Consider the following 12,819-nt stretch of genomic DNA (forward strand, 5'->3'; position numbering starts at 1 on the left):
AGCCTTGGTCCAGAAAAGGGAGCCACCTCCTAAAATATGCTGGCTGGAGAAGATATGGATACATGGGGCATAAGACATTTTGATGCAAGAAAATCCTTAGAGATCATTTACTTCATTGGTTCCCAACCCTAGCTGACCATACAGATCACCCTTAGACTTACTGAATTGGAATTTTCAGGGGCAGGAGTCAGGAATACATATTAATTTTTAAGTCCCCCAAATGCATCTGGGGACATCTGGAGGGATGAGGAAATGGAAGGATTAAATGATTTGTTGAAAAGTCACCCATCTTGTCAACAGCAAAAACAGTTCCAGAACCTGAGTCACAAATCCTCAGAATTAAAAATATCTTAGAAAGTCTAGCATAACTATCTAAGAGTTGCCTGTAGAGTACAGAGATTTGTCTGTGGCACCTCAGTCTCCAGCCCTGCCACTGAAGTCATCCTCAAAGGCTGGCTGAGGTGAAGCCTGGAAACAGGCATCTTTAACAAGCCTCATGGCTGCTTCTGCAGGAGGTCAACTACAGGGCACAATTTAGGAAATTCTGCTTGTCACTTGTCTGAGTCCCTTTTTATGAAGTTCCCTCTCTTGTTTAAATGCATTCCAATTAGGGGAAGCTTAGTACCATTGTGATACTTTCCCTTTATTGTAGGTCTGTTAGGAACAGCCTTTATAATTTTTCCTGGAAATCTGTCCCTGAAACTCTTTCCCTCCAGGATTTAATTTTGCCTTCCTTGGCCATACTCAAGATTTCCTCCCAACAGTGTATGGTAGCCTTTTTAGCATTCATTTTCCAAGACTCCTCTTTCTGGGCGGGACTGGGGATTGAAAATTCTAGTCGTCTCTCACTTTGCTTCTTCTCTCACAGTCAAAATCCTTCTTCCACGAAATATATTTAAAATCACTTACACACACACACACACACACACACACACACACACACACAATCAATAACTGAAGTCACTTCTTGCTGTTTTGTGGCTGAAAGCATAAGACTCATACAAAGCCACTGGGTCTGGTCCTGGAACCAGAAGGGACTGGCTGCACAAGAACACAGCCAAACTTGTTTTTCAACAATTAACTTTTCTCAGGTACAGTCATTCTCTGGGACAAAGTGGAAGGCAGAGTGACCTTCTCCCTCCCCACAGCCTCCCCAGGCTTGAAGGTGAACAGCGCAAGTGGGCGCCCCTGGGAAAGCAAGTTGGAAAACACTGACTCCCCAGGTGCCCTGTTGTTACTGCTCTTTTTTCTTCACTGAGCTTAACCGTCTGCCCAGTTCCCTGTCTCCACTCAGCAGCTGTCTTTGTTCCCTGCCTTTCCCATACTCGATTACTCCTCTCTGTTTTTGTTTGTTGTTTGTTTAGAACAAAGCTTTATTCCATGAAAGGGATGGAAGCAGACACTCTTCTCAGGAACTACAGACATGCAGGACTTCTTTGAAGTTGAAAAGCATTCAAGGGCACGTGCAAAATGCCCTAAAGCATGGAGGGGAAACTAGAAACTGCTTAATTTTTCTTCAAGTGTTTGAAGTTATTTGAGGGCACAGGTTCATAATAAAGAAAGGAACAAGGGAGGAAAGGGAAAGAGGAAGTTCTGAAGACTCAGAATGAAAAAGACCCAGACACCAGACTTGGTGGTACAAATGTGCAGACCCTTCCTCAAAAGTACTTCTCTTTCCACCTGACACCTTCCCCCTCGCCTGTCTTCTATTAGAAGACATTAAGTGTGGTGATGTGGAATCACAGAACAGGCTCTGAGGTTAGGTAAGGGGAGACTTGTTGCATTCTTGCTCTGTCCATTACTAGCAACTACTTAACTAAGTCTACTCCTAAGTTGCATCAGCTGAAATTGCAGATAATAATGTCTATTTATATTTGCGTGGGCCAGGTTCAGCTAGTAATCTCAAAGGTCCAGGGACTGCACACTTCAAAGCGTATTTGCCACACAAGCTGTGTGTCTCACACCAGTTAGCAGGGGGCTCTCCCACTCATAATCACTCCCCAACCTGCAGCCAGGAAGCCAGGGGCTAAGTCATTGCCACAGGGGAGGAAAAGCAAAGCAGGGAAAGAATGAAGGACTGCCTGGGTCTCACACAGCCTCAGCCTGAAAGGGAACTGTGTCCCTGGCACTCAGGTATCATACTCACATGAACTGGCTTGGGACCTCGCACCCTCTCCAATAATCAGGCTGAAAAGCAGCCTCCTTTGTGCCTAGAAAAAAGTAGATAAACAGATACTGACCAACTTCAGTGACATTTACTATAGGGAGGCATAGGGCTATTGTAAGGATTAACTGATAAAATACCAATAACATGGTCAGCATCCAAAAATAGCAGCTATTATTACTCAAGATCCTTGTCATCAACTTTGTCCCCTTGCCTTTAGAGTTATTCACATCTCATTATTACCCTAACACACATGAAACATCCCACCGAGAGGTAGAACACATCCCCAAGAATACCACATCCCAAGATCCATCTTTTTGATCTAGAGGACAGAAAAATAGGAACATAAAAGAAACACAGCATTCTTTACAGTTCAGAGCCCTGTGGCCCTTAGCAAGCCACTGAGCATGTCAGAGCCAGCATAAAGAGGGGAGCTACCTAATGGTATGAAATGTAGTGAACTGAAAAATTCATGATTTGAATTCCAGTTCCAACCTTGTAATTTATGGGAAATAGAACTTGGGACAAATCATTTTATCTTTCTGGAATTTGGTTTCTTCATCTGTAAAAAGAGTAGATCAGGCCTGATTATCTAAAGTTCCATAAACTAAGAATATCAATGATTACAGCTAATACTTTTGCAAGAATGGTCCTACATCCACTGAAAATTGCAGTTTTGGGGCCACCTGAGTGGCTCAGTCGGTTAAGCATCTGACTTCAGCTCGGTCATGATCTCCTGGTTTGTGGGTTCAAGCCCAGCATCAGGCTCTGTGCAGCACAGAGCCCGGAGCCTGCTTCGGATTCTTCGTCTCCCTCTCTCTCTGCCCTTCCCCCACTCATGCTCTGTTTGTCTCTCTCAAAATTAAATAAATATTAAAAAAATTTTTTTAAGAAAAAGAAAATTAGAGTTTTGAATTACTTATTCAATTCTATCGCCCCAGGCCATACCTTCTACCTAGTTAAGACCTCTCAGAAACTCATGTCACACCGGATGGGTAGCAGGAAGCAGGAATGACTTCTGCTTGCTCTGGCAAACAGGAGAGTATATTAGGGTTACAGAGGAAATATTATGAGTACTCTTAGCTCTCCCCAACTCAGACCTTAATTTTAGCTCACTCTCAATCAAAAAGTATCTCTTTCCCCTAATCGATGGTAGATAAACTCTCACAGATTATCAGAGGACAGCAGAGAACGAACAGAGGGAAAGATGTTTGAAGCAGAGGGCAGAGATAAGCAAGCAGAAGCTCCAGACAAAGGGAAGTAAAACTACCCCTCCGTGTGTGGCAGAAAAATGGGTCCTCAAAGATAACCACATGCTAGTCCCCAGAACTTGAGAAAACGTTACCTTACAAGGCAAGGGAGAAATAATGTTGCAGATGAAATTAAGGTTGCTAATCCACTCATTTTAAAATAGATTACTTAGGGAGGTGCCTGGGTGGCTCAGTCGGTTAAGCTACCAACTTCAGCTCAGGTCATGATCTCCAGGTTTATGAGTTTGAACCCCACGTGGGGCTCTGTGCTGACAGCTCAGAGCCTTGAGGCTGCTTCAGATTCTGTGTCTCCCTCTCTGCCCCTTCCCCACTTGTGTACTCTCTCTCAAAAAAAAAAAAAAAAAAAGCTTACCCTGGATTACATAAACTCAATGTAATCACAAGTGAAAGAGGGAAACAGAAGAGTCAATGTCAGAGTAATACAGCATGAGGAAGACCTGGCCAGCCATTGTTGGCTTTAGGTGGAGGGATCATGAACCAAGGAATGCCGGAGCCCCTAGAAACTGGAAATGGCAAAAAGCAGATTCTTCCCTAAAGCCTCCAAAAAGAAAACAACCCTGTTGACAGCTTGATTTTAGACCAGCAAGGCCCATTTCAGACTTTCAGCATCTAGAACTGTTAATAAACTTGTGCTGTTTAAGTCACTCAGTTTGAGATAATTTGTTACAGCAATAGGAAACCAATACACTTCATGATAATTAATTAGCAACAAGCACTTAACGGGGTGGGAATAAATTTTCATAGAAATCAGTTAATAAGAATTACAATGACAGGTAACTTGGAGTAAATATATGTGCAACAAGTAAAATTTTTTGTAAACTATAAAAAGTACCCTAAAATATATACCAGTAATTTTAATGCAGACCATATAAAGACTAGAATATGGGCACTTTTTCTGGAAGTGAAAGGCAACTAATAAAATCAGAACTGCACTGAATATCATTTACAGGTTTTATACACATTCTCAGGCAGTAAAACTTCATGGTTAGGAGCATAGGTGCTGAGACTAGGATATTTAACTCTGTTAGCTGTTCATTCTGTTGACCTTGGGCATAAACACTCAAAGCTTATATTTCCTCATATGTTCAAAAAAAAAAGGTAATAACATCTACCTTATGGAGTGATGAAAATTCAATGGATTAATTCAACATAAAACACAACACAGTACCTATATACAATGAGTTCAAAAATGTCATCTATATGTATTATATTTTCATTCTTATATTGATAGAATTCTCATTCCAAATGTTGTCACTTGAAGCAAATTGTTTTGTGGCCTTCAATAAGGCCCAATTAAAAAATTGCTTCCAGGTTGTTATAGTGTTAAGATTGGGTGGACCCAATGGAAGAAGTACATTCAAGTACCACACAGTAGGAAAAGCCAGGTAAGCATCTCCGCTGGCAGAATTTTGTCTTAATGAGGGATATTTCTGCCTGGGTGAACTACACATTATAGCAGCATCTGCAGCTAATCTCTGCACCTAGCGGGTGTCTGTGGACACCAATGACTCCCATTCCTACCATAAGACACAGGAGTAAAGAGTTGAAATCAACTGAAAGTGAAGGTAGCAGAAACACCTGTGGTTCTTGGCATTACCTAAGCTTAAAGAATGGTTGAATTGCTTCCTTATGAGGCAGCACAGATGCTAGTAACTTGCACCTGTTCTTAGGTGGGAAAAAACAGACAAGGGAGAAAAAAAAAACAATAGAGAAACAAGAACTTCAAGGGAAAGAGAGACTTGTTCTCAGAAATCACTTAGACTAAAACTATACAGTAATAGAATAAATATCCATTTGGGGACCGATACTCCTCACCAAACTAAGTCTTTCATAGAAAGTGTCTACTGTTGTACTCAACATAGTAGATACTCAACAAATGCTTATTCAACTGAGTTATTAAAAGTGAAATACTATAAAATACAAAATTATGAAATGTATGGCAGGATAAGTTATTAATCTATGATGCATCTTCCCTATTGCAGAAGAACCAGAAAGAAATAGATAATATATAACACCCAACCCTAGGGAGAAGATATTAGGCTTTGTATTCTGAAACTTAGAGATCTCCACAAGAGAATTAAGCTGATTTGCTTTTAAAAGCCAAGGTTTACAGAGGCAAAGAGCTAAAGCCTATGTATAGGCTGCAGGATACAGCCCTGAGATATGTAAATGGAAGACACAGCTAGAAGGGAATGTCCTAAGATGAAGCAAGACTTTGGAGGAGGTTTACAAGGATGCCAGAGAGACAGGACCTTTGATCACATGGCTTGCAGATGTTGGAAACCTCAACACTGAGACCCCTAGTGTGAGACCTGGGGCTTCTAGGCCTTAGAAAAAAAAAGCCCCTAGTACAGTGGGCTAGAGAAGTGGGATCAAGACAGTCTCATCAGGGAACATCTCAGCTGGGACTGTGATGGATTAAAGACTTGTGGCCCTTCATTTTGGGGGTACCATGTAAATCCTGCATTTTCTTGTAAAACTCTAGGAAGGGAGGACAGAAAAAAGGATGTAAAGACTCATTTAATTTGATTTGGAAAAATAAAAATGTGTCATGCTTCTGCCCACATAGTAGTAAGACAAAATTCATACACCTATGTATAACAAAAGATAAGACTACACTGAACCATTAAAGCTGTTGTCTCTGTTTGCTGTTATTATAAGTAATATTCAACTGTTTCAATTATACATATAATATATATTCTTTTAAATAATATATATTCTTATAAGTATTCTTTTAAAAATAAAAGTTAGTAAGTCCACATTCCGACCCTCGACTATGCGGATAATGATAAAAGGATTTTTATTTTTGGTAACAATGGACCTCGCCCCTCTTCAGAACAAAGTTCAACTTTTTACCTTTTTCTGGCCCTTGAGAAACCAGAGAAGCTGTGATATTTAGGAAACTTTCTGGCTGCTAAAGACTTTTCAGCCTAGAACAACTCCCAACAATGGTCTATTCTAGCATCCATAATGATTCTGTTAGATGTTCAAAGACTACAAGATTCTCCAAGAATAAAACAAATAATTCTTCCCTTCACTGGCAACATCAAGTCACTGAAATTACTAAAATTAGAAATGTGTCTGTGAGGGGCATGCACCTGGGTGGCTCAGTCAGTTCAGCAACCGACTCTTGGTTTCAGTTCAGGTCATGATCTCACAGTTTGCAGGTTCAAGCCCGACATCAGGCTCTGAGCTCAAAGCGCAAAGTCTTTTTGGGATTCTCACTCTCCCCCTCTCTCTACCACTCCTGTGTATGTGCTCCTTCTCTCACTCAAAATAAATACACTCTACAAAAAAGAAAGAAATGTCTCTGTGAGAGTCTATATAAAAGGGGTGTATGTGTATGTGTTCGTGTTTTAATATGTATTATTTCCAGTGCTGTTTATTTCTATTATGAAGATTCAGATTTCCATCTGGTAATATTTCTCTTCTGCCCAAAAGACTTTCTGGGAGAAGAACATTCCCTTACATTGCATTCTACAATTCTCAAAGTCAGGATATGACCGCTGATATATATTACTACCATCTAAACCTCAGACCCCATTCAAGCCAGCTGTCCTAATAAATTCCTTTCTAGTAAAAGGATGTGGTTGCAGAATCATTTTGTTGTCATGGCTTTTTCATCTCCTTCACTCTGGAACAAATGCCTCGGCCTTTTCTTGTCAATGACACTTTTGAAGATAACAGGCCAGTTTTTTTTTTCTTTTTTTTTTTTTTAATTGTGGTAAAAATGTATAACATCAAATTCACTGTATGGGAAAGCATTTTTCATGAGTTGACCAATTTCCAAAACTGAAATCTCCTTGATTTGAGGTATCATCTTATTTCTATATCCCTCATGCCTAACAAGAAACCTGGAATATGATTGGGTATTAATAATTGTTTAGGGGTGCCTGGGTGGCTCAGTTGGTTAAGCGTCCAACTCTTGGTTTCAGCTCAGGTCATGATCTCAGTTTGTGAGTTTCAGCCCTGTGTCAGGCTGTGCACTATCAGCACGGAGCTTACTTGGAATTCTCTCTCTCCCTCTCTCTGCCCTTCCCCATCTCACTCACTCTCTCTCTCTCTCGAAGTAAATAAACTTTAAAAAAAAAAGTTGAATGAATGAATGATATAAACCACTGGAGGTTAGTGGGCACAGGTTAAGAAAACTCTTCTGTTTTCTACATTAGTTCCTTTATTCATCCCTTAAAACGCACTCTTTGACCACCTCCTCTATGCTGACTCTGTCACTAAAATGGTTCTTAATCTGAGGGGGAAGCTATAAGCAAATTATAACAATGTAATGGCTGTAGAAGATATGTAGGGGAGAGCGTAGGACCAAATAAATTGCTACCCAGCCCAGAAAAGGAAGTGATCCACTTCTGCCTGATGGAATCAGGAACAGTGTCCCAAAGGAGGTGGCAGTTGACATGACTCTTGAGGGATTAGTAAGTTTTTGAAACCAACAGGGAGGAGCCTTTAAAAAGGCAGGTTTTGTTTTGTTTTTTTCCTGTATTATCTAGCACAGCCCTAAGTTTTCAACTGTAACTCAATATTATTGCCTGAGAAATGATACGAAAATGACTAACCAGTAACTGGGTTGAAATGAAGTGAATCCCAACTCTAGTCTATTCCACCCTGATTCAGTTAATTCGAGGACCTCTGCAGATCTCCTTCTGTATAAGGACATATTTCATGCACATCCTTGCAAAGCATAAAAGCTGCCTCTCACATATTTGCTTGGTCTTAACATTTTGGGTTTCACTTAATTCCATTGTTATCTCCCAAAGTGAGATTTCTTTGTAATGATCAGACAGTCTGTAACAATGCTTGAATAGACTTGTTGCCTTAAGAGTAGATTTGATTTTATTGATTTTCTTATAATGTTTGTAATTGTTCCAGTTTGTTGGAGCTTTTTTCTTTCCTTTCTTTTGTGTTTCCTAATTGCTTTATCTTTAACAGAAAAGATCTGTTTGTGGCTTGTTGATCTTTTCCTTCATTAAGAATGTATGTTGCAAGACAAGCTTGGTAAAGAAGGGCAAAACTCTATTATCAAAAATTTGATTACACCCTCTAATATAGGTTTCTCTTTCATAAAAACAGTACAAAATGTCTTTGTCCTTCACTTCATGAATAATTATACTCTTTGTAGGGGAAGAAATCTGTTATGTTCAGCACTTTGATTCCAATGCTGTGTTACGTTGTTTGGCATAAAACTTGGTTATTTGATCCTCTTTGTCCTTCTTAATGCCTCTGCATTATCAACTGTGTTTTAACAAATGAAATGAGTAACCATCCAAGGTCAATACAAAAACCCTGAGGAGAAGCATCTCTTCCTATACACACATTCATTCAACAAACATTTATTGAATACAAACAAAATGCCAAGTAGGTTGTCAATTATAGGGAAGAAAGACAACAAAATATGTTTCCTAATCCTAAACCTGGGTGAAATTGCAGAAGGGAATGAGACCCATCAATGCCTCCAGTTGTGATGGTACACAGCATTTATATTTCAGCCAGGGACTCTAGAATCACATAAGTTTGAGTTCAAGTCTTAGTTTTGCTAAAAAGTGAGTGACCTCAGGCAAATTACCTGACCTATTTGAGTTTTAATTCCCAGTTTTAATTCTCAGCAGTACCTCCCTCAAGATTTTTGTAAACATTACATGAAATACTGCAGGTAAAATGCTAATCAGAGTGTCAGGTATAGAGTAAGCACTGGATGAGTGCTTACTAGATATACTCTAATCCTGCCTCATTTACATTAGCCCACTAGGCTAAAAACATAGAAGGTTCCCAATAAATGTTCATTGACTAAAGCCAGTCCAAATATTCTACCCCCAATGCAATCAGATGATGCAACATCAGACATTAGATTGAGGATTTCCAACCTAAGCTGGGAAAGTTAAACGGGTATTGGGGTAAGTGGGTGGGAACACGAGCACACGACTGGTGTACTGCAGTCCAAATCTCTCACATTAACACCAGTCTCTTGCTCTTTCTATTCATATAAAGTTAATTTGATGGTCGACAAGCAGTCTGCAAACTGCTTATATTCCAAAATTCCAATTTCTGGTTAAATGAAATATAACATGAATTCTGAATCAGAATATACTTCTTGGCGCATCAGATTCCATCTTCCATTATCTAGGCCCAGCTTCAGTCCTTCTCCTTATGGTAAAATGAGCATGCTTTTAGAAATAAATACAAGGGGCATCTGGGTGGCTCAGTCAGTTGAACATCTGACTTCAGCTCAGGTCATGATCTCACAGTCCATGAGTTCAAGCCCCGTGTCAGGCTCTGTGATGACAGCTCAGAGCCTGGAGCCTGCTTCAGAGCCCTCTCTCTGTGCCCCTCCCCTGCTCATGCTCTCTCTCTGTCTCAAAAATAAATAAAAACATTAAAAAAAATTTTTTAAAGAAATAAATACAAAAATATACAAGATGCTAGTCTACCAGGTGTCACCTCCATGACAAAAGGAACTATAAAAATAATAACTCCTGGAGAAAGGAAAATCATATGAATCTATAATGAAAAGTTCACAGAAATTATAACATCTAAAAATAATTTGAAATCATTTGAAAAAAATAAGCCAGGAGCATCTGGATGGCTCAGTTGGTTAAGCGTCTGACTCTTGACTTTGCCTCAGGTCATAATCCCAGGGTTCATGGGATCAAGGCCCACATTGGGCTCTGTGATGACAGTGAGGGGTCTCCTTGGGTTTCTCTTTCTCCTGATCTCTCTCTGTCTCTATCTCTCTCTCTTTCTCTCTGCCCTTCCCCTGCTCATTTGCACACTCGCTTTGCCTCTCAAAACAAATAAACATTAAAAAAAAGAAAAAAGAAAAATAAATAAGCCAACAGTCTTGAGCAAGAAGAATAACCAGTTCCAACAAGCAATCAATAGCTAATTATTGAGCACCTTCTATGCACTCAGCATTTTCCAAAGGCTTATCTAAGAATAACCTTGAAAATTTTCTGTCCATGTGGGTAATGACCTGAACAGGTATCAGGTAAAAGAAATAGAATAAACTGAACTCTGCTGAACCAATAAAATCAAATTATCAAAAAACATAGCTAATCTTACATAGCAATAAGTCTTCAATATAGGACAGAGAAAAGTGTTATGGACAAAATCTCTACGGAAGTTTAGAATAAATTTGTTTAAGGCAATGTGCTTAAGGCAGATCCTGTCAAAAACAGCACATAAAAAATTTAGGCACTGACTATGGTTTATAGAATTCTCCTTTTTTGGAGGTTGGTATTTACCATCATCCTGATAAATGCTTCTTTACAGTCTATTCATTCCTTGTTGGCCCATATCCCCCACCTCTAGTATTTATTGCATAAAGGAATGTTTCTCAGACTATTCAGAGATAAATCTCTTCATTGATGGAGGGTTTTCACACTGCCTATTATGTGCCTATCTAGACTCAGCCAACAATTTATTACCAGTTGAAAAAGGAGGCAATGAGGTAAAAGACTGAATTGTTTTTATGTCCATGTCTATATTTCTTAAAGAGTAAGAACCCTTATAAAAGAAATTCATCCTGGAGCCACATGAACCACCATTCATTTGGAGTAAAGTGAGCTTGTTATAAAATATTGAAAACAGAATCAAATTCTATGAGGCTGTCACTATGTTTTACTACCAGGAGCTATTAAAATCTCTACCCAGTTACTTTCTCCTCTTACCAAATAAAATAATGCTATGAGCCTCCAAATATGAGTTCCTTGGAACACCACACATATTGGCTAGAGTCAACACATAGCATTACAACGTATGCCCTCACACCACTCTCGCTTAGGGAAAGTCCCCTCTACTGAATGTGATATTTAAAGTTTCATTAGCCTTGAAGTATATAGCATGGTATAGTAGAAAGAGTATTAAAGAGTCACACAATTTCTTTTTTAGCCCCACATCTATCACTAACATACTTTGTTAACTTGAACATCATTGAACTTCTCTTCTCATTTTCTTAATATAAATAATGAGAGTTTAGATGAAATAGCCTCCAAGATCCTTTTATTTAGGTTCTACATTATTTGAGTCTGTATTTACCAACCAATGCAAATGTCCAGGCACCAGCCTGCCTCTCCACACCATATCCACTACCGAGTAATGTATTCTAGGTGCTGCCAGGACATGTGCTTTAGTGAGCACTTTCCAAAGCAAGATATATTAATTGAGCAACATCTATGTGAGAACATAAAGTTTTAACTGTGACCACATATGACTTTACAAGTAGCCACTTAAATTCAGTCAAATTAACAGTTACTATAGGGTTATTCTCCAATTGCTGGGCAAAATAACCAGATCTTAAGCAAAATAAACAGATTTCTCTTTTCTTCCCATCCACAACGGAAGTGTTAATATATAACTACTACCCTGAATCTCAAAGTACAGATCCTAATGTGGTCAGCACTTCCAACTCACAGGTAAGAATATTTAAGTATCAGTTAGATTTTTGCGCCCAAAAAAAATTAACAGAGACAATTTTATCAATAGATGAATATGTTTACCCTCATCTCAGAAAGAAAAGGCAAGGAAGGGCAAGGAAAGCAGAGCAAGAAAAGAGAATACATCATGTTTCAAGTTACTGTTACTATTACTGATCTGACCTACATAATCCCTTGCCCTTTAAGTCTTCAGAGAGATCCATTTGCAAGCACTAGATGGTTTTATTTGACCATTTGACCACCAGACAATTATAGTCCATTTTGATTGTATACTCCTGCAAGAAGACATATGAGGCCCAACACAAGCCTCCTGGAAGAGGCAGAGTGCCCTGATAAGTACTCTGTTCGGGGATGAGGTAACTTGTGTGTATTTATGACCATGGGGATGCCTATTAACATTTTTATGCCCCCTTTCATAAGTCTAAGAATAAGGATATCATAGCAGCATTATTTCCTGGTACATTGAGATCTGTAAGAAGGCATACAAAAGATTTTGGATCCTCTAGCCCCATGACTAAAAATAATTTTATCAATTTAAAAATATTATCTATTTTATTGAAAGGTAATGGACGACCTACAAATTGGCTGATGGTAAGTACACAGATTGATAAGTATTGACAAATGTATACTGTAGTGCACCACCACCACAATCAAGTTTATAATGGAACACTTCCATTACCCCCAAAATTCCATTATGTCCCTTTGCAGACAATACCCACCCTCCAGCCCCAGAAAACCTATGATCACTGCCAATATGGTTTTGTCCTTTCTTGAATTTCCTAGAAGTAGAATCATCATACAGTATTTAATTTTGTATCAATCTTCTTTCATGTAGCATGTTTTTGAGATTAATTCATATTATGAGTATTAATATTCTTATGTCTTTTATCACTACATAATTTCATAGTGTGGCTGTGCCAAAATTTATTTAGCAATTTGCCAA

At 39.0% G+C, this 12,819-nt stretch overlaps 1 long non-coding RNA gene across 1 annotated transcript in view; it reads right to left on the reverse strand.

Moving 5' to 3' along the window:
- The window catches only part of LOC125147045 (uncharacterized), a 963,150-nt gene that overhangs the window by 720,320 nt on the left and 230,011 nt on the right, over positions 1–12,819 (reverse strand). Inside the window, exon 4 of the long non-coding RNA XR_007144977.1 lies at positions 2,147–2,210. This is a non-coding gene — a long non-coding RNA (uncharacterized LOC125147045). The remainder of the gene's footprint in view (positions 1–2,146; positions 2,211–12,819) is intronic.

The sequence above is a fragment of the Prionailurus viverrinus genome, chromosome D1, assembly GCF_022837055.1.
Source record: "Prionailurus viverrinus isolate Anna chromosome D1, UM_Priviv_1.0, whole genome shotgun sequence".
Taxonomy (NCBI): Eukaryota; Metazoa; Chordata; class Mammalia; order Carnivora; family Felidae; genus Prionailurus; species Prionailurus viverrinus.